This window comes from Microtus oregoni, unplaced genomic scaffold (genome assembly GCF_018167655.1).
Source record: "Microtus oregoni isolate MIOR12 unplaced genomic scaffold, Mior012 000057F_ref0000458, whole genome shotgun sequence".
NCBI lineage: Eukaryota > Metazoa > Chordata > Mammalia > Rodentia > Cricetidae > Microtus > Microtus oregoni.
This window is the reverse complement of record NW_024543833.1, coordinates 5,870,106-5,897,416: the sequence shown is the minus strand read 5'-3', so window position 1 is coordinate 5,897,416 and position 27,311 is coordinate 5,870,106.

Genomic DNA, 27,311 nt, shown 5'->3' with positions numbered 1-27,311 from the left:
TGCCTATGTGAGTGTGTATGTGTGCACATGTGTGAGAATGCATGTGTGTGTGTGTGTATGTGTGTTAGACACACCTTCGGGTTTCGTCTAAACCTTCTCTAAGATATACCCCTGCCCTGCAAATATTTTCAGAGCTGACCATATGGCTAAGGACAACCAATTGTTGTGCTCTTCCCTGGGTCCTAGTAACTTTACTCAGCTGCCTATAGTTCTTTGTGTAGGGGTGAGGTCTCTTGGGCTTTTTCCCATCCAGTTTGTCACATTTGTTGATGTCATCCTTGTTCAGGTCACATTTGGGCAGTCAGTTAGTGGGGTATTATGGGTGTAGCTTCTGATGTTACTAGGAGACAAAATCTCACAGCAAAGACCGTGATTCTCCGACCCCCACAGTCTTTCTGGCTTTTCTTCTGCAACATTCCCTGAAAAGTAGGAACGTTTTGTAAAGTTATCCCCTGGGACTGGGACCTATAATTCTGAATACTGATGAATTTAAGTTTTGTTTAATCCAGTATATCCTTATAGGGATTAAACAAACACTTTGAAATAGTTCACTGACAGATAGCCGTTAAGTGGATGAAGCTTAGGCGATGTCCTCTTTATTTCTATAGCATGTGGCATTGAGAGCCAGGCCTATTCAAGGCTTTCTCAGAGGCGCTGACGAGAAGACAAAAGGAACTTGGCAAGGCTAATCCAAGGCTAAAGCCAGAGTATCAAAGAATTTAAGATTTTGATTCCTGGAAACTTGACTTTTCCCTGGAAGAGACTGGAGCTATTATTCCCAAGATCACTGGGTGCTCAGTCTGGAATGCTCTTGAGATACTCTGTGTTCCCTTTAGGAAAATGATTCATGATCCTCTTGCTTGGTTCATGCCATTGTATGATGGTTTCTGCTGACTGTCCCATTTCTCCCCAGAAACTGTGTATAAGATGCTGTACTTCTTAATAAGTTTGCTTGCTATAAGGCTTCTCAACTCCAAACCTATCTATCTCCTCATCTTCCAAGCTCCTGGTCCTCTCTCTCTCAGGACCCTGTCACTGAAGAACATCTTACTAGTCCAGGTTGCTGTGGCATGTTTATCATCCTCTGAGTAGCAAAATATTGTCAAGGTGCAGAATTCACTGCCTTTAATCAATTACTGTTTACAAGAGCCACAACAGAATTGAAAAATGAAGTACCATATGCATAACTGTTTAGTATAGAATTAAATCTTTATTTTCCAAAATATTTGTATTTGCTGCCTTACAGAACAGCAACTGGTATGCAATGCGCCTTCATTATCACAGTGTGGCTAGAAACTGCAGGCATCTCTCATTAGTATGCCACATATATCCAAGGAAGCTTTTGATATCTGCAGAATTTTAAACTGGAAAACTTTGAAAGTCTGTATTAATTGAGAATGGCTGGCACTCTTTTAACAACTAATAATTTTTTGAGACAAAAGAATTCATAATCTGTCAGTACATGCCATCTGTCTTTCTAAAAGGAACCATACTGTACTCTCAAATATTGTAACCCAACTGATTTGTGGGTCATGTTGCCCATATTCCACAGTTGAAATTTTACCATGTTCTGATACTAATTAAGACATCTTTGTACCTCTTCTTTGGTCTTCTTAAATGATGAAAGCCAGGATGACAGCTCCAAGTCTCTAATCTTTAACAATGTTTCAGACCTGAGTTTTGAGCTCATCCTGTTGTGTTGAGAGATGAACTAGTAACCAAGTAAATAGATGCCAGAAATCAGAGACTTCAGTACAGTAGTTACACTGGGTCGTTTCCATTCATTCAAACTGGAAAAGGTGCTGGCTCAAAAGGTGTGGTAATTTGTAAATATCTAATCAAAATCTAAACAATCCCACACTATATGAGAAAAGTTGATAAGGTAGAAGACTGGAAAACCTAACTGAATTCAATAAGAACAAAAACGGGGCTTAATCCTACTTTTCTCAGCATAAGGAGAAGGGGAACTGTGCACATGGAGGTGTGAAGGAGGAAAATCATGCAGACTAAAGTATGCACCAGGACAAGCAAGGGCAGTATTAGGGTCAGCAATCATGGGAATGGGAATCTTGTCACTGTATGAGGCTCTTGTTCTTGCAAACCCCTCTGCAAGCCCACTGTCCCTCCCCGAGGCCCTGCTCTCAGAGACCTTATCCAGTCCAGCAGCCCAGACAGGGCCTCTGCACACCTCCGTTTTAGTCTGGCTCTCTGGGTCAGGTGCCTTGCCAAGAATCTGATGCCACCCTCTAGGAGATGAGCTTGGCAACTGTGACAGTGGGGGCTGTCATCTCTGACTAGCAGCTGGCAGGAATCAAATCCTGTCCTTGGCATCATATGTCACAGATTCCTGTACACAAGTGTCAGACAAAGAAGGCTAGGAATCTGCAGGTGAGGTAACAAGGTCTCATCTTTAACCTCCTTGCCCGGCAGACAGCCTGTCTGCTGCTCTAGTTAGAAGTTCAGAGGCTCACAGTTGATCTGGCTAAGAGAGCAGAGATAGGGACTCCCAGGGCAACTGTGTTAAACTCCATAGGGACACTGGAGTAAATGACTCACTTCTGTGCCCTGCACTAATACAGACAATGTACCAGGGCTGTGGCACACATCACCTCCGGGAAACTACCAGAATCCATAATCATATCTGAGACCTGGTCCCCCAAAGAGGGAATAACAAAAAACTTTTGAGATGAGCATTTGAAACATATAAAATTGACTGCACTTTGAATCATAAAACAGTATCTCATGTGGTTAAATTCTAATGCGCCTGATACAAAGGAAAACAGGGCCTCTAAGGAGTGGCTGCCTCAGGCTCACAAGCAAATGCACCTACAAAATCTGTGAGCTAAGAGGGGATCAAAGTCACACTGAAGTAGCAGGTTTTCTTTCTTAGGTACTCACCTGGAAGAAATATTAGAAAAGGTGTGCTTCAGCCACTCAGCACAAGTTCTCTTTCCTGTGTAACACTCCAGACTCAGACAAAGCTGGAATCTGTTGTATAAGCTTCTCTGCTGTTGAGACTCGGGGAACCAGCACGGCCCAAATGAGAACTGTTCGGCTGAATTATTTCATTGGTCCTTTTCTCGCCACTCTTCAAGAACTTGTGAAAGGCAGAGGTCAAATGCATCTCAACTGTACCACTTCTGGATATTCTTCAAGCATCTAGAGTTTGCTTGATCGCATTGATAAGAAGTGGAGTCTTCCTTGCTGAAAACAACAGAGATGAGAAGGGGAAGCCACACTGGGCTTCCGTGTTTTCTTTGGGTGTGACAGAGTCTGGATATTTGTGACCCTAGTGTACAGCATTGGTTCACAAAGAATGCTGGATATGTGTTATTCTGACGGATGGCATCAATTCCCTAAGCATGTAAAGACATCAGTGGGCGAGCGTAGACATGTAGCTCAGCTCTGAGATGCAGTAGCTGAGGGATGGGGCTTTGCTCTATACCGATTATCTCAGGGCTTTTTATTGTCTTTTTGTATACTTTCCTTTCACTACTTCTGGTGTCTGCTGGCTGGCAGTGGCCTGCTTAGCCCCTGGCATCGCCCTCATTCTCATTTCTCTTCTCCTGCTCTTGTTCTTCTCTCTTGAGCCTAGATTGCTCCTATTTATTCTGTCTGCCCACCAGCCCTTCCTGTCTTTTCTCCTGCCTAACTTTTAGTCTTCTGCTTGTTCTTAGACCATTCAGGTGCCCTAGGCAGGCAAGGTGAAACAGCAACACATCTTTTCATAATTAAACAAATGCAGCATAAACAAATGTAACACACCTTCATGCAGTTAAAGCAATAATCCACAGCATAAACAAATGTAACACATCTTTACCTAGTCAAAGTAATATTCCACAACATAAATATCTTAGTTAACAAAATTAAAATACTTATATGTTAAAAAATAGTTTAACAATGTATACATTTTAAATAATAATAAATAAAAATAGAAAGTTTTCTTTCTAATTTTTCCCTTTTTGTTTGTTTTTTATAATTAAATTTATTCTTTGTCAATTTCATACCTACATTTAATGCATCATGATTATTCTTACTTATTCTCTCTTATTTTCTATCCTAACCCACCTACCATCCCATAAATTCCTATACCATAGTCATTCTTCACAACCAACTTTCCCCCTGGTAGAGGTCAGTGCCCCTGAATCCATCCTCTACCCACAATTGACATTCTAGTACAGGTAGAGTGTAGGCAAGAACAGTTGATGTGAGTTTATAGTTGAAGAAGACAACATTTGCTCAGAAGACAACATTTTTGCAAACTTTTTGTATCTACTGGCTTTCACATCCCTTGTTCTCCTTCTCTCAGTATGTTCTTTGAGCTTTGGATATGGTGGTATGAATACCTTGTTTCCGGTATGAATACCTTGTTTAGGGTATGAATAATTTGTTTAGGGTTCAACAACTACTTAAGTTCAACACCTTGAGGAGGCACGGGTCACTGCACCCACTGCCATTCACCAAAACAGACGTTCCCTTGACCAAGACTGAGAATAGCATTTGTTTATAGATATAATTATAAATATTGAAAGCTGAGTGATGCCATGTCAGTTTAGCAAAACTACAGTAATTAGTTCCCCCGAAGGAACCAAGTCCTTCTCAGATATGGTTTTGGTTTTGATTTCATTTTTTTTAAACCAGGTTTAAAGTTCCAGAGCAGATCTCAAATCCAATCAGAGGGTGGAAGGTTACCCACATAACAGTCTTGTCGATTCCAAACAAGGGAGCAAATTTTACTTGGCATGTTGCAGGCAGCACTCAAGGTTCACACACGGTGAAAAAACGTACTGGAGAATTTTCCCCACCATCAGCCTGCATCACACCTTTTAGCAGTTTGCTAACCAGCAGGGGAAAACTTACAGCTCGGTTCCCGTTTGATTCTCTATGTCTTACAGCCCAAGTGTGGAGGGGTCTTTGGCAATCACACCTTACCAACAGTTTCTGAAGGATAACCACAAACAACCACAACAGCTTATGTCATTTTTCTCATCTCTGGGGCTGTCTTCAATCAACAATTCATAGAATATATTCTGCACCTGGCACTAAGATGTATTGATTACCCCTGACACGAGTGATTGGCATTATCCATTTATGCTGACTGCCTCCATCCTAACTCTTTAAAACATATTATCAGTGTGGTCCCTGCTCTGTCAACCATGCGTCCATAGATGGCATGTACAAAGTGAACTCTACTGGTTATTTCTATAAAAGACCTGAAGTTGAGAGTATCACTTGGTGGAGGGAAATCCAGGAGGAATTAGAGAAAGAAATGAAAAGTGAAAAAATAAGATATATTTATGAATTCTCAAATAATTAATAAAAATATTACATTTTTTAAATTTAGGTTTAGTGAAGTTAAGGAACATCTTCTAAGTCACACAGCAAACATAGTAAGAATATCAGACTAAAGCCTAAATCCATGTTCTCTGAGCCAATCATCTATTAATTGACAAATCTTCTCAAATTACTCAACGATTCTCATATTTCTCTTGTTTACAAAAATTTACAGCTTACTTAATGTATTATGTTAGTAAATGTCTTATTTTTTGATATATAGTTAGCCTTCAATGACAACTACACACAGCCTAGAATCACCTGAGAAGGAAGGCTCAAGTGAGGGATTTTCCTGATGAGATTTGCTGTGACCAGTAGGTAGAAAGTTGTCTTGATTGCTATTTATATAGGAGGGGCCAGCCCGCTGAGAGGGGTACCATTTCCAGGACATCCATAAACCCTGAGAGTAGCACGAAAGTGCACTGCTGTGTACTTCACGTTACTAAAGAATCTACTTGATTTAAGCACTGCCGAAGAAAACTCACTTCCTGAAGTCATTGTTTTTTACCACTGAGTAGTACTCTAAAATGTATATATTCCACACTTTCTTCATCCATTCTTCCATTGAAGGGCATATAGGTTGTTTCCAGGTTCTGGCTATTACAAATAATGCTGCTATGAATATAGTTGAACAAATGCTTTTGTCATATGATAGGGCATCTCTTGGGTATATTCCCAAGAGTGGTATTACTGGATCTTGGGGTAAGTTGATCCCGAATTTCCTGAGAAATCGCCACACTGCTTTCCAAAGTGTTTGCACAAGTTTGCATTCCCACCAGCAATGGATGAGGGTACCCCTTCCTCCACAACCTCTCCAGCAAAGGCTATCATTGGTGTTTTTGATTTTAGCCATTCTGACAGGTGTAAGATGGTAACTCAAAGTTGTTTTAATTTGCATTTCCCTGATCACCAAGGAGATTGAGCATGACCTTAAGTGTCTTTTGGCCATTTGAATTTCTTCTGTTGAGAATTTTCTGTTCAGTTCAGTGCCCTATTTTTTAATTGGGTTAATTAGCATTTTAAAGTCTAGTTTTTTGAGGTCTTTATATATTTTGGAGATCAGACCTTTGTCTGTTGCAGGGTTGGTGAATTTTGCATGCAAATGGATGGAAATAGAAAACACTATTCTGAGTGAGGTATCCCAGACCCAAAAAGATGAACATGGGATGTACTCACTCATAATTGGTTTCTAGCCATAAATAAAGGGCATTGAGCATATAATTTGTGATCCTAGAGAAGCTAGATAAGAAGGTGAACCCAAAGAAAAACATATAGTCATCCGCCTGGATATGGGAAGTAGACAAGATTGCCGGGCAAAAACTGGGAACTTGGGGGTGAGGTGGCATGGGGATAAGGGGGATTGGGGTGAGAAACGTGAGAAGGGGAGGATTGGGGGAGCTTGGGGGAAGGGGTTGGTTGGGATAAAGGAAGGGTGGACACTGGAGCAGAGAAATATATATCCTAATTAAGGGAACCACCTTAGGGTTGGCAAGAGACTTGACTCTAGAGGGGCTCGCAGGTGTCCAGGGAGATGTCCCCAGATAGTACCTTGGGCAACAGAGGAGAGGGAACCTGAAATGACCCTATCCTATAGCCATACTGATGAATATCTTGCATATCATCTTAGAACCTTCATCTGGCGATGGATTGAGATAGAGACCCAAATAGGAGCACCGGTCTGAGCTCTTAAGATCCAAATGAGGAGCAGAAGGAGGGAGAACATGAGCAAGGAAGTCAGGACCACTAGGGGTGCACCCACCCACTGTGACAGTGGAACTAATCTATTGGGAGCTCACCAAGGCCAGCAGGACTGGGATTGAATAAGCATGGGATGAAACCGAACTTTCTGAACATGGCCGACAATGAAGGCTGATGAGAAGCCAAGGACAATGGCACTAGGTTTCGATCCTAATACATGAACTGGCTTTGTGGGAGCCCAGACTGTTTGGATGATCACCCTCCAGGACCTGGATAGAAGTGGGAGGACCTTGGACTTCCTGCAGGGCAGGGAATCTGGACTGCTCTTCATTCTCAAGAAGGAGGGGGAATGGAGTGGGGGGAGGGGGCAATGTGTGGGAGGAGGGGGAGGGGAATGGGAAATGGGGAGGAGGCGGAAATTTTTTTTTCAACAACTAAAAAAAAAAATAAACAACAAAAAAAAGAAAACTCACTTCCAATTTATCTCAGATACAAATTAGTAGTCAAAGAAATTTGCAACCATATAGATCTAATTTAGATTCCTTAGCAGCTTTTCCTGAAGCCAGTCAAACATATTTGATGTCCCCACCAGGAATTCACTCCTCTCTTTTCTGGGCTTGCCTCAGCTGGTCACCAAACTTTTGCAGCAGGCAAGTTGGTTTGATCACTCACAGCTTCCCTTCCTGTGCTCTTGCTGTGACTCTTCTTTTGCCCTCTTGGCATCTGCTTTATAATCTCACTTCCTAGTCATATAGTCTATGGCTTCTCTTTAGGGGCATGTTGATTCTAAGATCTCTGTTGGGCTTCGAAAGAAGCTCCTGGGTAAAGGATGGGTTGTGAAATAAATGAATCATAGTTTAGAAAAGTCTGGCAAGGGATATAAATTGAGAAGTCACTGGCCTACATGTAGAGCAATGAGCAATAAACCAACAGAATGAGTAGAGGTGCAGAACAAAAAAACAAGGACTCAACCCTGAAGGAAAGAAGTCAAGGAAAAAAACAAGGGAGGCCACCAGCCATAAGGAAAGTTGAAAACTAAAAGAATGAATCATATTGAAAACTTACAAAGAAAAGGAATCAATGAGAAAGGAGTGATTAATTTATATTCCAGGTAGCATTCAGCCAAAGTTAGGAAATAATGTGGAGTCAGTGGCCTCTCGGGACAGTAGCCCCTAATATCTATTATTCCAAAGTAAACAAATTATCCTGAAAGAGTAATGCAAAAACAGCACTGTCGCTATGAGTACCAACTCACTTCTCAACCCTGATTGCAATCATCCAACAAAGAGATGATCCCAAGTGACAACTCTCAGTAATCAACCACTTGTCTCATAGTAAATGATTGGATTAAAAATGGTTTGAAGTTTATATTTCGAGAAGGTCTAAGAAAGTCATTTGAGGTATGTAAACACAAGTTGCAAAGGTCTAAGGAAGCGATTTAAGGCTCAGGAAATCTCTCCCTTTCTCTGGCTTTTAGAGCCTGCTACGCCCTCCAAGGCTTCCAGGAGGGTGTGGCAGGCTCCAGGAGTCAGAAAGATCCATAGATGCCCTGTGTCACAGTGAAGAAGCATAGCAGGTAGAGAAAAGGAGCAGCTGAAGAGTCAGACTCTAGAATTTGGAGAATACGGTGGATGGCAGGAGCCAGCAAAAGCAAACAATCCATACACACCTCAGGTTTGTCAAATCAGCAGCTTGGAAGAGAGCTCATCTGTGCCCCTCTTGGTTTTCAGCCCCAGATATATAAAGTGGGAATTTGGCAAGGTATACAGTGAGGACATAACCACTCCAAGGTATGGTAAAGGGGAAGGTTTTTACTGTCGATGTGAGGGAGACTACAGACACAGGCATCTGGAAAAGTCTAGAGCAGGGTGAGAAAACAGTACGCTGCGAAGGGGCAGCAGTGTGGAACAGGCCATGGGTGGGGTCAGAGAGCAAGAAAGAGGAGGAACATGAGAGAGTGAAAAGAAAGAAAGCCAAGAGAGGGAGAGAAAGGACAAAGGGAGCCAGGAAAGCTAAGAGAGAGCCAGGAGAACCAAGAGGGTGTTTGACCAAAATGACAGGGTGATACCGGGGAAGGGACGTCCCTGAGCTGGAGAGGTTTCTGGTAGAGAGTGGGGTGGGGACAGCTGAGAGGAGCCACTGGTACTGAGTGAGCCTGGAGGCACCACTGTTGGCCATTTGTCCTGAGTTCCTTTAGGTATTCACATCCTGATACATGAATTGGACAAGAAAAGAACCCTGGATAATGCCTTTGAACAAATAAAAGCTAGCCCCAAAATATTAAATGTCAAAGAAATCAAGAATAATGAGAAGAGAATCAAGTGATTGTTTTCATATGCTTCAAAATATTAGAACATTAAATACATCCTCTTAAAACTGCCTAGAATACAGAGCCGCCAGTAGTCTACTGTGATCTAATTTGGACACTTGTCCTGTTGTTGTTAATGCAGGGTAAATATCAGGATTTAATGGTATTGTGTTTCCAGCTCTCTCTAAGCCTGAAGCTCCTGGCCTGAAATGAAATGTTTCTGTCCTACCCCTTACAAACCACAGCACTGTAATTCAGACCTCTTAAGACTTTAGTTCTGGCAAAACACCAATATTCTCTCTTTATGGGAGACTAGATGGTAAATGTATTTATTTCTTGGGAGAAGAAGCACAGTTGGACTTCCGTGGCAGAGTAAGATTGTGGGGCTCAGAGGGGAAATGAGGTGAGGGAGTAGATCAAAACTCCAGAGACAATGGAAGACCCATCATGTCTCAACAGTGTCAAGGCTGCAATGGGACGTCAGGAAGCAGAAAGGGAGAAAAAAATCACCGCTAAACATAAAAGAAGAGTTAGAATCCGAAAGCCCCTACAGACTTCCCAGAGGATCATGTTGCACATGTGGCGATCTGTCTTTCTGCTTCCAGCCGTGATGAACAGTGTGAAAGACTGGAGTGAAGAGTCGGAACAAACTCCTGTCCCTCGAGCCCTCTGCATGTGTGGTAGACCCTAAGATGCATCCAAGGATCTGTAGGATCCTTGAGTATTTGATAGTGATAATAAAAATTTAGCCTCTTTCACATCCATAATCATGAAAATAGCTTCTATTTTTTAAGTTAAAAGGACTGTATATTTAACTTCTAGTTGTACATTTTAGACATCAAGAAATCACATATACCACAGAGAAACCCTGTCTTGAAAAACCAAAAAAAAAAAAATTAAAAAAAAAGAAAAAAAAGAAATCACATATCATAAAATATGCAGTTGCTCTCCCAATAATAATAGAGCTAACATTTTTTGCCTGGTTTGTGCTTCTATTTTGTTTCCTTTCAAACTTCCATAAGCTCAAAGAAAGTATTGTAATAATATAATAATAGGGCCCATAACACATCAGTTGTTACATCATAGAGAATAAGGATTATTGTGTAATGGTGCTGAATGCTTGTGTTTGCATAATTATAATTGTGGAGCAGGGAGAGTTACTTGTTGGGTTTTACATCAACTGCTTCTCATCTAATTCTCATGGCCACACATGAGGAAGATATGAGTATCATCTCTATTTCATAAATGTCAAGTTCAGGGTGTGTGTGTGTGTGTGTGTGTGTGTGTGTGTGTGTGTGTGTGTTGTGCTAAAGTTTGTCCACAGCACTTGTTGGAAAGTGATAGTCAAGGAATCAGAACTGAACCTGAATATCAGACTCCAGAGTACCTGACCCCGACTACCACAGTATGATGATCACTGTACAATGTCTTACACTGAACTCTTGGAACAGCAGATGATGTCTCCAGTTTTATATGTAATTTAAAAGGAGGAAGAAATGGTGGGATGTTACATTTCTGTAGCGCTTAGCTGTCAACTCCATGCAGAAACACAGAGCAGGTTCCTGCTTCATTGGTTTGGGGCCTCCAAAAACAAAGACAAACAAACTGACAGAGTCTATTAATTACCTGTCTCACAATTTAAAAAATAAATCTAATTAACAAAACTGGGGGAAGAGAAGCTCTGAAAAATGTTCTTGAGAGCAATATTTATTTAGAAGTATGTTCTGAAGCTTGCGTGGCCAGAACCGGCCTCCTGCCTGCCTGAGCTGCTTTATGCTGTGTTAAGGTGCCATCTGCAGCAAGCATTGAAACACTGGCAGAAAGTGGGTCTCAGAGATGCTCTGCTTGTTTGTTTCAGTGGCGGCCCCTTACATTAAGCCCCACTCCATCAGCCAAGGTCCATTTTTATTCCATGGTAATTTCCATTCATTATTAATGTCTTTTGGAATGCAGGGACTATTTTTGAAAGGAAATGAGCCAGTCAGACATATCTGGGGGCTTCACAGATGGCAGTTTTTAGAATAGTTTTGTTTTCATTTTGCGATTGAAAAGTCCTCTTAGCCCCTTTTGCAACATACAATAATGCGCTCACATTAACTGATACATGATGTGTGCTTCTGCTATTTTTCCTCTGCTTCACTTGGCAATTAAACACATGATTTCCCTGCAAATGACTATAATTTTTTGCTTCCATAATATTTATGTCAACTCCAAAGGAGCTGGGAGTTGGCATGCTGAAAACCTGACCATCTGAGGCAGTGGCAGCAGCGTGTAATTTCATCTGTATCCACTAATTACTGGATGATCAGAACACCAGAAATAAAAAATCATATGCTAAAAAACCATAATGCGTGCCCTCAGCTGGCTAAATCAGTCATTTAAAGCCACGTGCAAATGAGCACATAACTTTCTGAGTGATTTATTGCTGTTTTGGGAATACATGTGGGGCTTTGAAAATATTTTATTTGACCTAAAATATCAATTTTAAGGTGAAAGCTACTCAAAGCATCCTTCGGGTCAGTCCGAGGGGTCTGTGGAAGTGGCCCTTCCAGAGTCAGAGGTCTTGATCAGAGGGCAAAAGCCCATGGGTTTGTCTGAACAGATGCAGTCAGTTGCCAGCAGGACTGGATGTGGCAACTCCCATGGTTGTTTGTATTTGTGCATCTGAGCCTCGTGAGGAGCAGATGGTGTGGGGTTGAAGCTCTGGGTACGTCCCAGGAAATGCCAGATCTCTCTTCTCACCATCTCAGTTTCACTGGGCCTAAAACATTAGAGGAATAGAGCTGCTGCATTTTGTATCCATTGACTGAGATCAAGGGAGATAAAGCAACTTCCCCTACATGACATGCTGCAATAATGGCAGAGCCCAGCCAAGAAGCTGGCCTATTGGCTTCAGAGTCCCGGCTACCTTACCACCTGTCTTTGCTTTATTTAAGCTTTCCCACGTGTGACAGCTGCCCTAACCAACCGGTAGATGCAACCACAAGACTTAGGCCTAGCATAAGGTATCCCTATGTGCTGTAAAGAGCCTGTACCATGCTTCAACCCTTCATTAATCTGGCAAATTTTTAGTGAACACTGACCATTCCACTAAACATATATGTGGAGATTGACCACTCCTGAGGCCCTGAAGGTATAAAAACAGGAGTCACGTCTTATTACTCACAGTACTACAAACATGGAATTAGCAACTGCTGGGCCGCTGCTCCAAAGGAAATGTCAGATTAGAGTCCTTCAAAGCCTCAGGTTACAGACGGTATCTTTGTCAACAGATTCACTCATAACTGTGTTCTTTATGTGAATGTGCTAACACTGAACTCATGTCAAAGTATACTGTAACTCACACCTGAATGAAGTTTATCTAAAGCATGTCTTTTCTTGCTATGACACACCACAAACTTTTCGACACACTAGCTCTCCTCATGGGAGTAATTGTAAACCATTTTTTAAAGGAACTAAACAGACCCTGAAAAGGACACTTGCTCACAACATCATTGTTTGACACTGCCTCCATCCTGCATCTCTCTACAAATGGTTGCAAGTACTGCAGTCACCGACTTTAGAGTTACAAAGGAAACCTAGCCAGTAAGCTAAACTGTAAACAAAATGTGCTCCAAGTTCTGGCTGTGACAAACAATGCTGCTATGAACATAGTTGAGCACATTTTCTTATGGCACAATTGAGCATCCTTTGGGTATATACCCAAAAGTGGTGTTCCTTGGTCTTAAGGAAGGTTGTCTCCTAATTTTCTGAGAAATCCATATGCTGATATCCAAAGGAGCTGGACCATCTTGTACTCTCACCGAAAATGTAGAAATGTTCCCTTTACCCCACATCCTCTCCAGCATAAGCTGTCATCAGTGTTTTTGATCTTGGCCACTCTTACAGGTGTAAGATGGAATCTCAGAGTTGTTTTGATTTGCATTTCTCTGATGGCTAAGGATGTAGAGCATTTCCTTAAGTGTCTTTCAGACATTTTAGATTCCTCTGTTGAGAGTTCTCAGAACCTTGAAACAACCTAAATGCCCTTTGACTGAAGAATGGATAAGGAAAATGTGGTACATTTACACAATGGAGTACTACACACCAGAAAAAAATAATGACATCTTGGAATTTGCAGGCAAATGGATGGGGCTAGAAAACATCATATTGAGTGAGGTAACCCAGACACAGAAAGACAATTATCATATACTTACTCATAAGTGGTTCATAAACCAAAGAAAACCAGCCTACAAATCACAATCCCAGATAATCAAGACAATGATGAGGATCCTAAGAGAGACATACATGGATCTAATCTACATGGGAAGTAAAAAAGACAAGATCTCCTGAGTGAATTGGGAGCATGGGGACCATGGGAGAGGGTTGAGGGGGAGAAGAGAGGCAGGTAGGGGAGCAGAGAAAAATGTAGTGCTCAATAAAATCAATAAAAAAAATAAATAAAGCAACATAAAAATAAAGAAAAAAAAGATCCATGCATCCAAGACTGTAACCCACATTGCTAATGGAGGTGAACATTGTGAAATATCAGATGAGGAAAACACAGAGTAATGTGAGCAGAGAGATCACATGTTCCCTCTTCTACCTGCACATTTCATTTCTCCTAACCCCTGACTACCCCATTGTGGAAATGTACCGCATTTTCCTTATCCGTTCATCAGCTGGCAGACATCTAGGCTGTTTCCAGTTCCTGGCTATTATGAACAGAGCAGCAATGAACATGGACAAGCAACTATCTCTGTACTAGAATGTAGAATCCTTTTGGGTATATGCCCAAGAGGGGTACAACAGGATCTTAAGGCATATCTTGAAAAACCTCCCATTTATTTCCATCTTGGTTCACAGGCTTCCACCCTGAACCAAGAAGCTATATGAAACTCATACCAACTGGCAAGGAGAAAGCAAGTTTTCTGGTTTTCAGTGGAGTGTCAGTTGGCATTTGAACCATACTTTGAGCAGACCACATGGCCAGGTGGTCCTGGCCAGCACGAAATGAAAATGAATTCCATGGCTCTTTTGTGAGTTTTTTTTTTTCTTGCTTCGTTTTGTTTTGGAATCTTTTTGTCTTGCTGGGTTTTTTGTTTGTTTGCTTGCTTGCTTGTTTTTATTTTTTATTTTGTGGGTTCCTTTTTTGTTATGTTTTGTTTTTTTGAAAGACAGAGAACATAAAGTTGGTGAGTACAGAGGGAGATGTGAAGGACCTGGGTGGAGTTGGGGAGGGGGAAAACATAACCAAAATATGAAATACGAAGAAAATAAAAAAAGATTCTTTAAAAAGTATCATGTATCAGAATATGCTGTATAAGAAAAGTCTATTGTCTACTCTTTGAAAAAAAAATCCTTTCTTTTATCAGAAGAAGCAAGTGTTGGTGAACCACCTTGAAAAAACGTGACCTTTATCACCAGCTTCTCAGAGAGTAAATCTTCTAGTTTTCCTCTAAATGGAACTGTGCTTGTCTATCTTTGTGAAGTGGCCTAATCAGAACGTGATTTAAAGATAATTACAAGCTGTAGGGTCTCCCTGTTTCTGGAACCTAGCTTGATTGCTCAGAAATTGTAACTTGAAGCGGGGACCTGGAGCCACCTGTGGATGAAGGTGTAGGTAAAATAGTACGTATATGATAGAGCTCCCCTTTACAAAGTGCAGATGCTTTTAGGTAGGCCTGCTCCCCTTAAACACTAGCTAGAGTATGATCACATAGACAATAAAAACTTTCTATTGTTAGAACAAAGAAAGGAAGGAATTAATAATGGAAGAAAGGCACTAAGGGAAGAAGGAAGGAAGGAAGGAAGGAAGGAGGAGAAGGAAGGAAGGGAGGGAAGAAGGAAGGAAGGAAGGAAGGAAGGAAGGAAGGACCATGTAAGAGCTGCAACATAAGATGAGCTTTAAAGAACAAATGGAGTCTAAGTAGAAAAAAGAAGGATGTTTAGATTGACTGTTTATATTTTTCCTTAGATTCCCTAAACCTAGTAAAATGAAAGTGCCTTCTTTTTCCTGGGAAATGTTAAGGTGCTGCCAGCTTAACGAAAAGAAATAGAAACCATCAGATTTGAGCCTGTGAATAGCACAATCCAGAACACCCTTGGTCTATCTTGTGTCGTACAATACATATCCCCCTTCAAACAAGCATAACAGAAAGCCATGGAAGAGGATTCAGTACAGTCAGAAAGGTGATCGTGGCAAAGTTCTGGAGCACAGTAAGGAGTATGGACTCCTGGCTCTTGTCTATTGTGTAATGCTTGCTTCGCATGGACTACAGTTGCTGTTTGATGTTTCCTGCTCTATTTACTGAGCTTGAATGATCTCCAAACCCTTTTTAACGTCTTGTGATTTACTTGTCAGCTAATGAGTTGGACACTCTGACATGAGCCCACTTGATATTTGCATAAGCATCATTACGTGGCCTTCTTGAGAACTGTACTTCATCAAGCCGCTCACTGTGCTTGTGCTCAAATCAGGATAAAGATTGAATGAAGGAAGGAATTTTTGTCTCTTGTTTCCACTGACTACCATCATTCCTGGCACACTGTGTGCACAAAACCTATAAATCCAGGACTTTATTTTAAGCGATTCTAAATCTTTCTGTGAAACTCCCTTCCTCCAGTTAACCTTTAAATATGATCCCATAAATCCTGTTCCTTTGTGGCTTCATTGCTTTTTGCTAGACAGGGTGAGGGCACAGAGGGGAAGAAAGGGTTTTTTTAGATCTGGTTCTGGCGTGAGACTTCCTTCTTGGTACAGATATGTGAGCAGACGAGGTACTTAAGTGGAGCCGTGTAGTGGAAGAGACAATTAGTCACTGAAAGGGTTGATAAATCAAGTTTAGTGCACATATGGGCAGAGATAGATCACCTCAAAATAGACCGAAGCCACTGACTAGCAAGGAGAAATTGCCTTGTGGTTTTTATTGAGATCCAAAAATTTTTAAGAAACTCCCCCCAAGTTATTTCAGTCAAAAGCATGTCTTATCTTCAATGAAGAGAATAGGGTAAGAATGAGGGAAACCTATGAGAGTAGGAGGAAAGAGTGGTTAGGGTCTAATTTTTGAGGTAACCAACTTGAATATTTGATTAGGTGCAGAAAAAGTGTTGGAAAGGTATGTGTGGGGTGGGAAGGAAGTGGATCCTAATCCAACCATGCAATGACTTGATTATCAGGACACTCAATAAAATGTGTCAGCGAGTTCTATCTCATAGACATTAAATGAAACCCAACAGCGAGCACGGAGGAAGAGAAGCTGGGAAGAGTGGAAGATAAGGAGGAAACTGTGCAGTGTCTTCTGGACATAACATGGCTGCAGCACTCACGAACTCACAGCTGCTACAGCTACCTACACAAGAACCTGCATGAGATCAAGCCAAGGAAACTTCCAGCATGGACTGAGTAGAGACCCTCTAGGTCTCACCCTGACTGAGGAGCTGTTGAAAGTTGAGAGTCACAGGGAATGGATAAACATTATTCAGGGATGTGACTGTTGTTAAGTTTCCCATGGTCCAGGGGATGGCCCCACACCCATGCACGTGTGAACCAAATAGACTCATGGGGTTATTAAAAGAAGAAGAAGAAGAAAACATGAAGTTGTGAAGTAGAGATGTAACAGAAGGTCCAGTGGGAAAACAAAACATGAAAGATCATATTTTATTACATACACATATGAAATTCTTAGAGAATAAAAATACTTAAAAATAAATAAGTAATTGGAATCCACAAGCACAGGGTATATGTATTGATTTTAAGTTTTCAACTAGTCACATAAGACAAAGTATGAGTAAAATTATTTGACTAATATATTTTAACTCAATATATACAAGACATTGTTCATACTAGTGATAAATCTAAAAATTTAATGACATATTTTATGCTCAATATTCAAAGCCTGTAGTGTACTTTATACTGACTACACATCACAGTTCATATTTGCCATGTAGTAAGTGTTCAATAGCCACACGTATTGCCAGGCTGCCACATTAGACTTTGGAAGGCTAGAGGAAGCTGTGCCACCCCTTAGGCCTGGACTAGCCCCTAACTATCCTTTTGCATCTTCCTCATTTAATCCAGTGTTGGGTAGCCATGGGTGTTTATATGGCTAGGTGGAGCAGAAGCCCAAAAGAATCCTTTTTATGTTTCAGTCCATATGAAGAACAAAGCCTGAAGCCATTTAGTTGATCAGAAATACAGCCCAGAAGCTTTGTTTGTTTGTTTGTTTGTTCCTGAGAGCAGCTCATGCCCTTCAGTCCTGAACCATTTTTAACAATGATTTAGGAACATGCAAAAGGTTAGACCTCACCGCTGTTTAGTATGCCTCCTCCTTTGACACTTCTTTATTTTGCTGTTAGAGCCTATACCGACTAAAAATTATTTTGTGAGGCCCCAAACTGTTCTTTTCCCCAGGACCCTCATTATAACCTAATGGCCATAACTGTTTCTAATAATAACTATAATTATCCTTCATTTTTATATTGGTTTTTCACACATATTAACTTGTTTGAGCCTCAGAGCAGTCTCCTGAGACCAAACCAGTTTATGAGAGAGGAGACGGTGTCCCATAGGGTTCAGTTTTTATCAAGGTCACACAGCTTGTAATTTTGAAGGAAAAAAAATCACCATTAAGTTTTCTGATTACTGTCTCCACAAACATGGAAGGCAATGGTGGGGAACTGTTAAGTGTAAACAAACTTATCTTGTGGTCTGCATACACTAAGTACTCCAAATATATTTTGAGGAATAAATAATGTATAAATTTGTCTCCAGCCTTATCAAATATGTTTGTATTAGGACAATGAAGAGAGAAAAAAGGATCAGTTCGTTGCTTGCCTTATTACAATGAGGGAAGAAACAGGCACTAGACGCCATCCTGAGTCTTCACTGCCCAGGAGAAACAGATAAAGTGATATTTCATTGTCTTTCATCCATACGAAGTCTTGTATATTTTGTGTATGTTTTACAGTTGCAACATGTTTCCGTTTAGCCTAGTCACATTTCAGATGCTCGCTGGGAATGTGTAGCTCACAGCTGCTCCACCAGACAGAATAAATCCTACAACAACGAAGAGGATTTCAGAATTCTTATTCTTCTTCATCCTGTGATGTATTAAACACCTACCATATATCTATCTGGTCCAAGAAATCAAATCTGGGGATGAGACAGCAAATGATGTCATTAGACCTTCACATCTTAGAGGAATACTCAGCTGAACTGCCGAAATATAAGAATGAGAATGGGCAGACTGTACCTGTCAGCAGAAGTCTGACCCACCAGAGACACAGAACCACGCAACCTCTTCAGTCATTGACATCGAAGGATCAGGTCTTGGCCAATTGCTGCCAGCTTACAGATGCCATTCTTGCCCTCCCTCCAAACTCAAGACCACCCAGAGGAAGCCAAACCTACTCCTCACACAGGCTCCATAGGACTTCCTTCTACGTTGCCTCATCGTTTCACACTGTGACAGCTGCAATCAAAGCCTACCTGTGTGGTGATGGCCCTAGGAAGCTGCCCAGGTCGCCTGCCTTCTCCAAGTTGACAAACACGAGGGTAGCCATCGCCCTTGCAGGCTAAAAATAAAGAGCTTCTGGTTATTTCACTCATCATTCTCTGCCACAAAACCTTTGATTAGTCTTTTCTAATCAAATATCCCCCTTGAATTTTGCCCTGTATTAGCATGGTTCATGGATATGGTGACCATGTGCTGTAAATTCCAAGGTGCTAACCATCACGCTGATTTTTAGAAGAAAAAAAAAAGTAAAACACCAGAGACTGGGGTTTTTTCCTCAGAGAACTTAGACTTTGGGAAATCATGCACAAATAAATATTTAATAAGCTGCAGTAAACACTACAAAGGAAAAATGCACTAGGGATGAAAGTGTGCAATGGGAGCATGTTCTAATTCTTGTAAGATGTGAATGCCAACTACGTCCAAGAGAAAACTTTTATGACGCTATTTAATTGAACTTCGGCAAATGCTTGGCAGCCTAAACAGTACATGTTCCCCAATAGTCTTTGACAGTCACTATCAGACATTCCTCCTCCCCCAGATTCTTTACAGTTGCTTCCTTCCTTCTCTGGCAGCCTCGGTGAGTGCCCATCAGTGCCTGCTGGTACTACTTCAGCAAGAGATAAAGGGAAGAAACAAAAGTTGCCTTTAAATAAAACAACTGTGGATCACTCCACGGTGGTTTAAATGTTCCTAAATTCATGTTTATTAATAGTTCTCATCTTTATCCCAAGACTGTGCCAAGATTTGATTGCATTAAACCTGAAATGGTTGTCATTTTTGGCTAAATTTCAGATCACTCAACACCTGGAGTGTTCCTCATACCTTCCCCTGAGCACCTGCTAAGATTATACTAAAGTTATTACTATTATTATTGTTATTATTATTATTATTTTTGTTTTTCAAGACAGGGTTTCTCTGTAGCTTTTGGAGCCTGTCCTAGAACTAGCTCAGTAGACCAGGCTGGCCTCAAACTCACAGAGGCCTGCCTCTGCCTCCTGCGTGCTGGGATTAAAGGTGTGCACCACCACCCCTCCCCACCCGCCCAGTGAACTAAAGTTTTTTTTTTAATCTTGGAAAAATATATCCACTTATATTTTATGTTTATATTTTTTCAATGGTTGTTTCACTTAATATAGTCTTATTGGCATGCATTTTCTTTGACTAAGAATTCTCAAATATTCAAACTGAGTGTTTGGTAAAATGTACGTTAGGTATCAGAGATCTAGAGCCTATAACCATCTTCAACATTAATTTCTCTTCATAAGAAGTTGAATAGGTTCTGTTAAAAGTTAGTTCAAAATGTCGTGTGTATGCTCTTACTAACACTCTAATTGGGCTTCGGTCATAAACGCTACAGTGAATCAATCGGTTTGAAGAGAAGGCATAATCGCAGGCCTCTTGACACAAAGTAAGTCAAAGGGAGCCTGGGAAACCTAGCAAAACCCTGTCTTGAAGCAAAAAGTAAAATGGGAAGGGGTGTCTGGGAATGCAGTGCAGTGGCAGAGCATCTATCTGCCTGAGATGAACCAGGTAGTGGGTTCAGTCTCTAGTATGGAAAGAAAGAAGGGGCGGAAGGGAGATGAAGGGAGGGAGAAAGGGAGAGAGGGGAATTGGAAGGATGGAGGGAATGAAAAGAGAAGGAAGAGAGAAAGGGAGGAAAGAAGGCAAGTACGAAGGAAGAACTAGGAGAAAATGTCTGTAAAATAAACACTTTTTAATTTGTCAAAAATTGCACAAGCATCAAACATGAAAAGGAATTCTGCATTCCTAGAAGGTTGGAGAAAGCTATACTTTAAGCGGCAGACATAAGAAGACTCAGTTTTGTTTTGTTTTTCTTTTATGTGCATGGGTGTATTCCCTACATTTATGTCTGTACATGCAGTGCCCACAGACTCCAGAAGAGAAGATAAAATTCTGAAGTTACAGACAGTTGTGAGCCTGGTTGGATTTCGAAAATCCATCCAAGGTCCTCTGGAACCAGGGCTCTGAAACATAGAGACATGGCATCCCTCCCGCCCTAGAAAAAAATAGCATTTATTTGTAAAATCTAACAGGATGATGAGGTTTCATACAAAGTTTGAGCACACATCAGATGCTGCTTGGTCTTTATAATTTTATATCCCTTGATTGTTTTAAGTTTTAACATTGCATTATAAAGATTTTTCAAATAAAATAATGCAATAAAATTAAGTGGACAAACATTTTACATCTCAGTGAACTACTTTACAGTTAGAATAATCATTCTTAAGCTCTGGAACTTCAAACTGGATTTCACACTTTCAACATCAAACACATTTCTATGTACTGATCCATCACCAAAACTGAGAAATCCAGGGCAAAGTTAAAACTGGAAAACTATTAGCTTTATATTCTCTTTAATGACTCGTGTCCAGTGTCTGCATTCATTCCTTTCTCATGAGCTAATGTTGATATTTTTATTATTTCCTTTGGAAAATAAGCTTTGGGGGTTGAAGTATCTCTTCAATAACATAAATATCACACTATTACTCTTCCCCTCTTAGTTTATTGGCTCCGTGAGTAACTTCCCTGCTCCTGTGCAATGCACACTCAAAAGACCAAGGACTTTCTCTTCCACTGAAAACCACTTCACACAGATTTTAAAAGGGTCTAGTTCTTTCTTTATCATAAGTTCCTGATGTTCAGGGGTCAGAGACCACAAGTGACAAACAAGAATGTGGCTCTTTGCCCTGGGTGACCGAGGAAGGAACCATTGTCCACAGGCATTCTTGCATTCCACCATCACTTCTTTTTCTCTTTTCTCTTTCTCCTTGTAACAATTTTTAAACGCAACCCCCACAGAGATAAGTCATCGACCACGTGACAGTCAATCTACTGATTTATTCCTAACACACACCATTTCTAAGACCCTTCTCCTTTTAGTCTCTGTTTATGTGATTCTTGTTCTTCTTCTCTCTTCCTCCTGCTCTCCTTCCTGTGCCTTTTCCTCCTGTTCCACCTCCACTTCCTCCTGCTTCTCCACCTCCTCTTGTTCCCCCTCTCCTCTTTTTCTTCTTGTTTTCCTATTAGGTTTCTCGGGACTAATCTCCATGGAGTCTGCACTCTTTTATCTAGATGACAATTGCCCTTGCTATTGATATCTGTCATCAGGAATGTAGCCTACACTGTTTCATTTTGGGTTTTTTTCTTCTGTTTTATTTTCTGAAATGAGCCTGTAAACAATGACTACCAGTGTACCTTAAATTTGTGTAAACAAATGACCTAAAACATAAACAATATAATTGGGTTATATATAACTAATGTTTCCTAAAGCCAGGAGAAGGGAAAAGTTTGCATGGGCTAACACTGTAGGATTTAGACTATGCTTAAATTAACTAAGTCCTGAAAAGAACTAGAATTTTCAGAGGAAATATTTTTGATGGCCTGAATACATTTGAAAACCCTAATTTCTAAATGAACAAAAACGTTCATTTATGAAGAACAGGGAAACTGCTGACTCCAGCTTGTCGTATGAAAATTAACTTTGTCATCTGACCATATAAAGCTGTCAAGGAACATTTCAATAAATACAAGATTTTTAAGTGCTAGGCTTTCCTCTTAGAGTAGTATTAACAACTTCTACAAAGGAATCGTAACCCTGCCTTGTCAGATTTAGCAATGGCCAGAGAGGCACCCGAAGGAAGGTGGGTTCTGTATAAATAGCTAAGGTGCCTCTCCTAAGGATGCTCATGTCTCCTTCCTGCAGTTCTCATGGAACAACTAAGCAACTCAGCGAAGTCCTTGCCAGCAGTACATCAAGTACGCTAACCTGGAACATAGCAATAATTTGTGGTTTGGGCCCTGTTTAAGGGAAATCTGCAAGGTTAAACACTTAAAAGATGGTAAGAAATTTCTTCTACACAAACCAGAGAGGATTTCTAAATTAATAAGTAAAGGTTAAAATCAAGACCTCTTTAATCAGTGACTCTCCTTGGTATGTAGCCCTATGCACATGGTTTGCTCATCTGGAAGGCGAAAATCCTATAGAGCTGGCTGAAACCCAGTGGCAGCTGGAGGTCTTCCCCTAGATTAACTATCAGCACCTTCTGACCCCTTGGGTCAAGAAGCTTAAGTGACAGCCTTACTAGTTAAAGTGTCACTGCACACATGCCAAGGATGTTCCTAGCAACGGCATGCAGTCTCTGTCATTTATTTCCATTCTGACATGTTCATAATCTCTCTGATTTTGCCTGGCTCTGAATAACTGCAGTAGGGTGAACTCTGCTTCTGGCTGTGGGCTAAATTGTCCTTAATTAGTCAGACCTTTGAAACCCCTTCTCAAACACTTCGCCGTTGATTAGCCCCAATAGCTTTCTGCTGCCAATAACCTTGAGCTGACTCTAGCCTATGGTTCACTGTCTAAAGGAAAACAGAGCGTGGAAATATGTTTTAAAAAATGCACAAATTCCTAAGACTCGTACATTTGAAAATGAACTTCTGGCTTTCACTAATTTTAACCACACAGAAGATTTCAAAGAGTTCATAGTCTTCCTTACACCCATTACCGTATGTCAATTTTTCTTGACACTACCATCTCATCTAACTACGGTACATTTGTCCAATCTAAGAAGCCAGGTTGTATATTATTATTGCTGTTAATGCATGCTCTAGACATTGGTGTATACTAATTTCTTCACCGAGGTTGCTTTTTTTTCAAGATCAATTTCAGGATAACCTGTTGCATTAAGTTGTCATATTGGTCTTCTCAATTCTTCCCTGACTTTTTTTTTCCTTTTAAAATGTTTTACTAATTCTTTAAAAACCTCATAAAATGTATTTTGATCATATTCAACCCTTCTCCTCCAAGACTAAATGAGGTATGTATTTTTAATCTTTTTCATTTTAAATGATTTTAAGACTGAATTTTTTTCAAGCCTTTATTTCTAAGTAAAAATGTATATTGACTTGTGGCCCCAGAAATAGTACGGAGGCAGAAAGCTAGTCACTTTAATTATCTGGCTGACAGCCATCCAGCACGTATTTTATGTTCTCTGACACGTTTCACAATTAACATCTTCTAAATATTTTCAAATTGTGTACCACCTTTACTTCTCATTTCCTCTCCTATCTCTGATCTGCTTCTTATGCGAGAAAGAAAGGAAGAGAATGAGGGAGTGGAAGAGGAAGTATTTTCAAGGTTCTGATGATTCACCAAAAGCAGAAAATCAGAAGTCAGTAGCTTCAACTGCACTCTTCAGAAGAGGGTGAATGACTTCAGCAACTTAGGGAGGATACAATTAAAATGCTGTATGGAATCTGCTATTGCAGTCCTCAGATCATGTTTCTCACCCAGGTATGGAATCTGCTATTGCAGTCCTCAGATCATGTTTCTCACCCAGGTATGGAATCTGCTATTGCAGTCCTCAGATCGTCTTTCTCACCCTGGTGACTCACATACAGGGCACACAGGGGCAGCACCTAATTAAAGAAAAAAACCCAGACAGCTCCACCCTATTTATAACCAAACATATGTCCTTTCTTTCACTTTTGCTGTATGATATTTTCTTCTGGTTGTGAACTCTGCAAACCCTCTCACACGTCTTTACCACCACAATCCCGCCCACAATTTTATAACCAAGTTCATCTTCAAATAAGATGTCTAGGTCTGGTTCCAGGTGTCTTCCTCTGGTACAGTTATTACTTTGTCATCGGCTATCCTCATCTGACTTCTGTGGATGACTAACGCTTGAAAAGCTGCCTGGACCCCGGTACTACAAGCTGCCGTGAGCTAAGAACACAGGCTTTGCTTGCTGCCTGGATATTTTGAGACTGTTGTCATTCCAACTTATGTTTTCTTTAAAGTCAAATATTACAATGCAGAAAATATCAACGTAATAATAGAAAATGGAACAGAAGGGTGTAGACAGCAATACACCATCTAATGGTCATCTTTTGATCAGTTTCTGAACATCAAAGAACATTGTTCATGGAAAAACTATTCATTATCAAATCCACAGCACAGGTGCCGCAGAAAATAGAAGGTGCCCAGTGAATGTTTACGAAAGAAATAATCAATTCTACTGAGAAACACTGAGTATCACAGTGGACTTAGAGTCAAGGTTCCCAAATTTCTCCTCTAGGAATTTTGTTTAGCAAGCAGTGTTTTTAAAGTTAGACCAAAATTGTTATCACTAACTGGTATAGTGTGTAAAAGGTGATCTTGGTAGATTTTGCATTTTATAGCGTATGGTTTCTCTCTATAAATGAAATGAGCTACAGTGTTAATTTTGACTGGCTCCCAGAGGCCATGTGTGAAAGGCGTGGTCACCAGGACAGGAGGTGGTAGAAGTTACGAGGTATTGCCTACTGGGAAGTATCTGCATCATTAGAATCACCGACTGGGAGGGAAACTTGGGGTCCTCCAGTCCATTCCTCTTCCAGTCACTTCCTGGCAGTCCAGTGAGTGGGTTCCCCTGGGATGCAGTCCCCCACTCTGATGTGCTCTCTCATCCCAGGCCCAAACAACTGAGCCAACAGACCATGGACTAAAAACGCAGAACTGTGAGTCAAAACAAGCCTGTCTCTTTGTAAAATGATTATCTCAGCTATCTGTTACAGTGGCAGAGTAAGTCAAGTAATATTAATTGCATATAATTTAACTATAATCTGGGGACTTGGGGAGTTTAGGGGTTTTGTTGTTTTCTTGATTGTTTTGGTTATTTGTGTATGTGTGAGGAGATCTTGCCGTGGAGCCCAGATCAGCTTCCCAAGTGCTCAAGCTGTAGGCTGTGCCTCTACAACCTATCTTAATTTAAACTCTGACTATGCCAGCAACAATATATCAGGTTTCTAGCCCGTAGGTACTTAATCTTGTCAGTTTAATTTCACAATTGGAAACAAAAAAGGACAAGTAAGTACACACCACACATTACACATGAGAATAGACCAGTAGAACCAGCTACGTCAAAACCAAAGTAAGGATTTGTGGCAAACCACAGGGCTCTCTGAAGTTTCAGCAGCAACCTATATTTTACATTCTTACGAAGTCTGTGCACAAAAGAATGCAACTCACCAGGAACTTGATTTGTTTGTTTTGTGTTCTTTGTTTAATCTCTATCCTTTCTTTGGCTCTTAAAGATATATAGCTGAGAGTAATATATTTAAGACTAAGAGAATACTTGATGAAACAAGAAGAACGGGGGAAAAAAGGACTCTTCTGAGGACAGTGGTGAAGGCACACCACCCACTGTGGGCCTCTGCAGTCACATCACAAAGCATCTTCAGGTCTTTATCCTTAAGAAGACAAAATTTTCTAATCCATAAAACACTATGACCATCGCTGTATTTTGTCCTATCTGCACCTTGTCAACTCAGTGGTGAGCCTAACATATTTCCTCAGGCTGCTAAGCTGTATGTCTTATTTTATATGAATTCATTTTCAAAGAGAGTAAGTTCCTGGGGTGATTATCCTCACGAAGCCCTATGGAGATGAGCCTGTCACTTACATCATTTCGTCCTCTTTATAAGTCCTAATGATGTGTCTAGACATGCGGAAGGAAGTCAAAAAATGAAGCAATCAGCTACATAATTTGGATAGAAAATCATATTCAGCTGAAATATTGAGTTGATTGGACAAAATGAAATAAACTGCCCAGCAGTTCTGAACAGGGCTTTTCACTGTCTGCTCAGACATAATTCTTGTCTAGAATATAGTAATGGGGCAGGAAATTGGTGAAAATCTATGCAGCTCCTCTACATTGTTGACAACCACTTCGTCTCAGCCTGAGACTCATCAGTCACGATGAAATAAACCAGTTCTCCCAGCCACAGAGCCTCCGCCCAAGTGTGTGTACTCCATAATCCCCAATAACTGGGTGGAAATTGGCACTTTGGTTTAATGTACAGAGCTCATGAATAAGCAGTTTCTGAATTCTGGATTTTCAGTCTCTTGAGATATTTATAAAAGAGCTATAAAGTAGGCCTTATTCCACAAGTAAAGAGGCAAAATCATAACTCCAGTCTTTGGAGGTGGATTTGCCTGGGGTGACAAGAGGAAAAGGTTCTAGGAACCCTATATAAGATACCTCCTGAAATCCTAAAAAAGGAAGAAAAAGAAAATCCCTTCAGTCCTCTCTTCAACAAAAGGTGTTGAGTACCCAGTATAGCCATCATAAGAAAAGAAGATTCCTGTGCTCAGACAGGTCACAGGCAGTCAACAGTGAGTAAATCTTGCTGCTGAGCTGAGCTCTGTTCATTCTCTCTGAGCAGGTGACAGAGATGGACAACAGAGACAAGAGCTCTTCCACATCTTGTGAAGCACTGAGAGGTAAAGTGACTTTTGACCGGTCAGTCATACAGTCAGGAGGGAATGGGGCAGGATCCCAGAGGACTTCATCCCTCCCTTCTGCTTTATCAAGAAAATGCCATGCAAGGCAGGGAGCGACCACAAGGCCGCAAAGCTGCTTCCACAGCGGACGGTACTCTGGACGCAGTTTGAGTTACATTCTTTGAGTCAG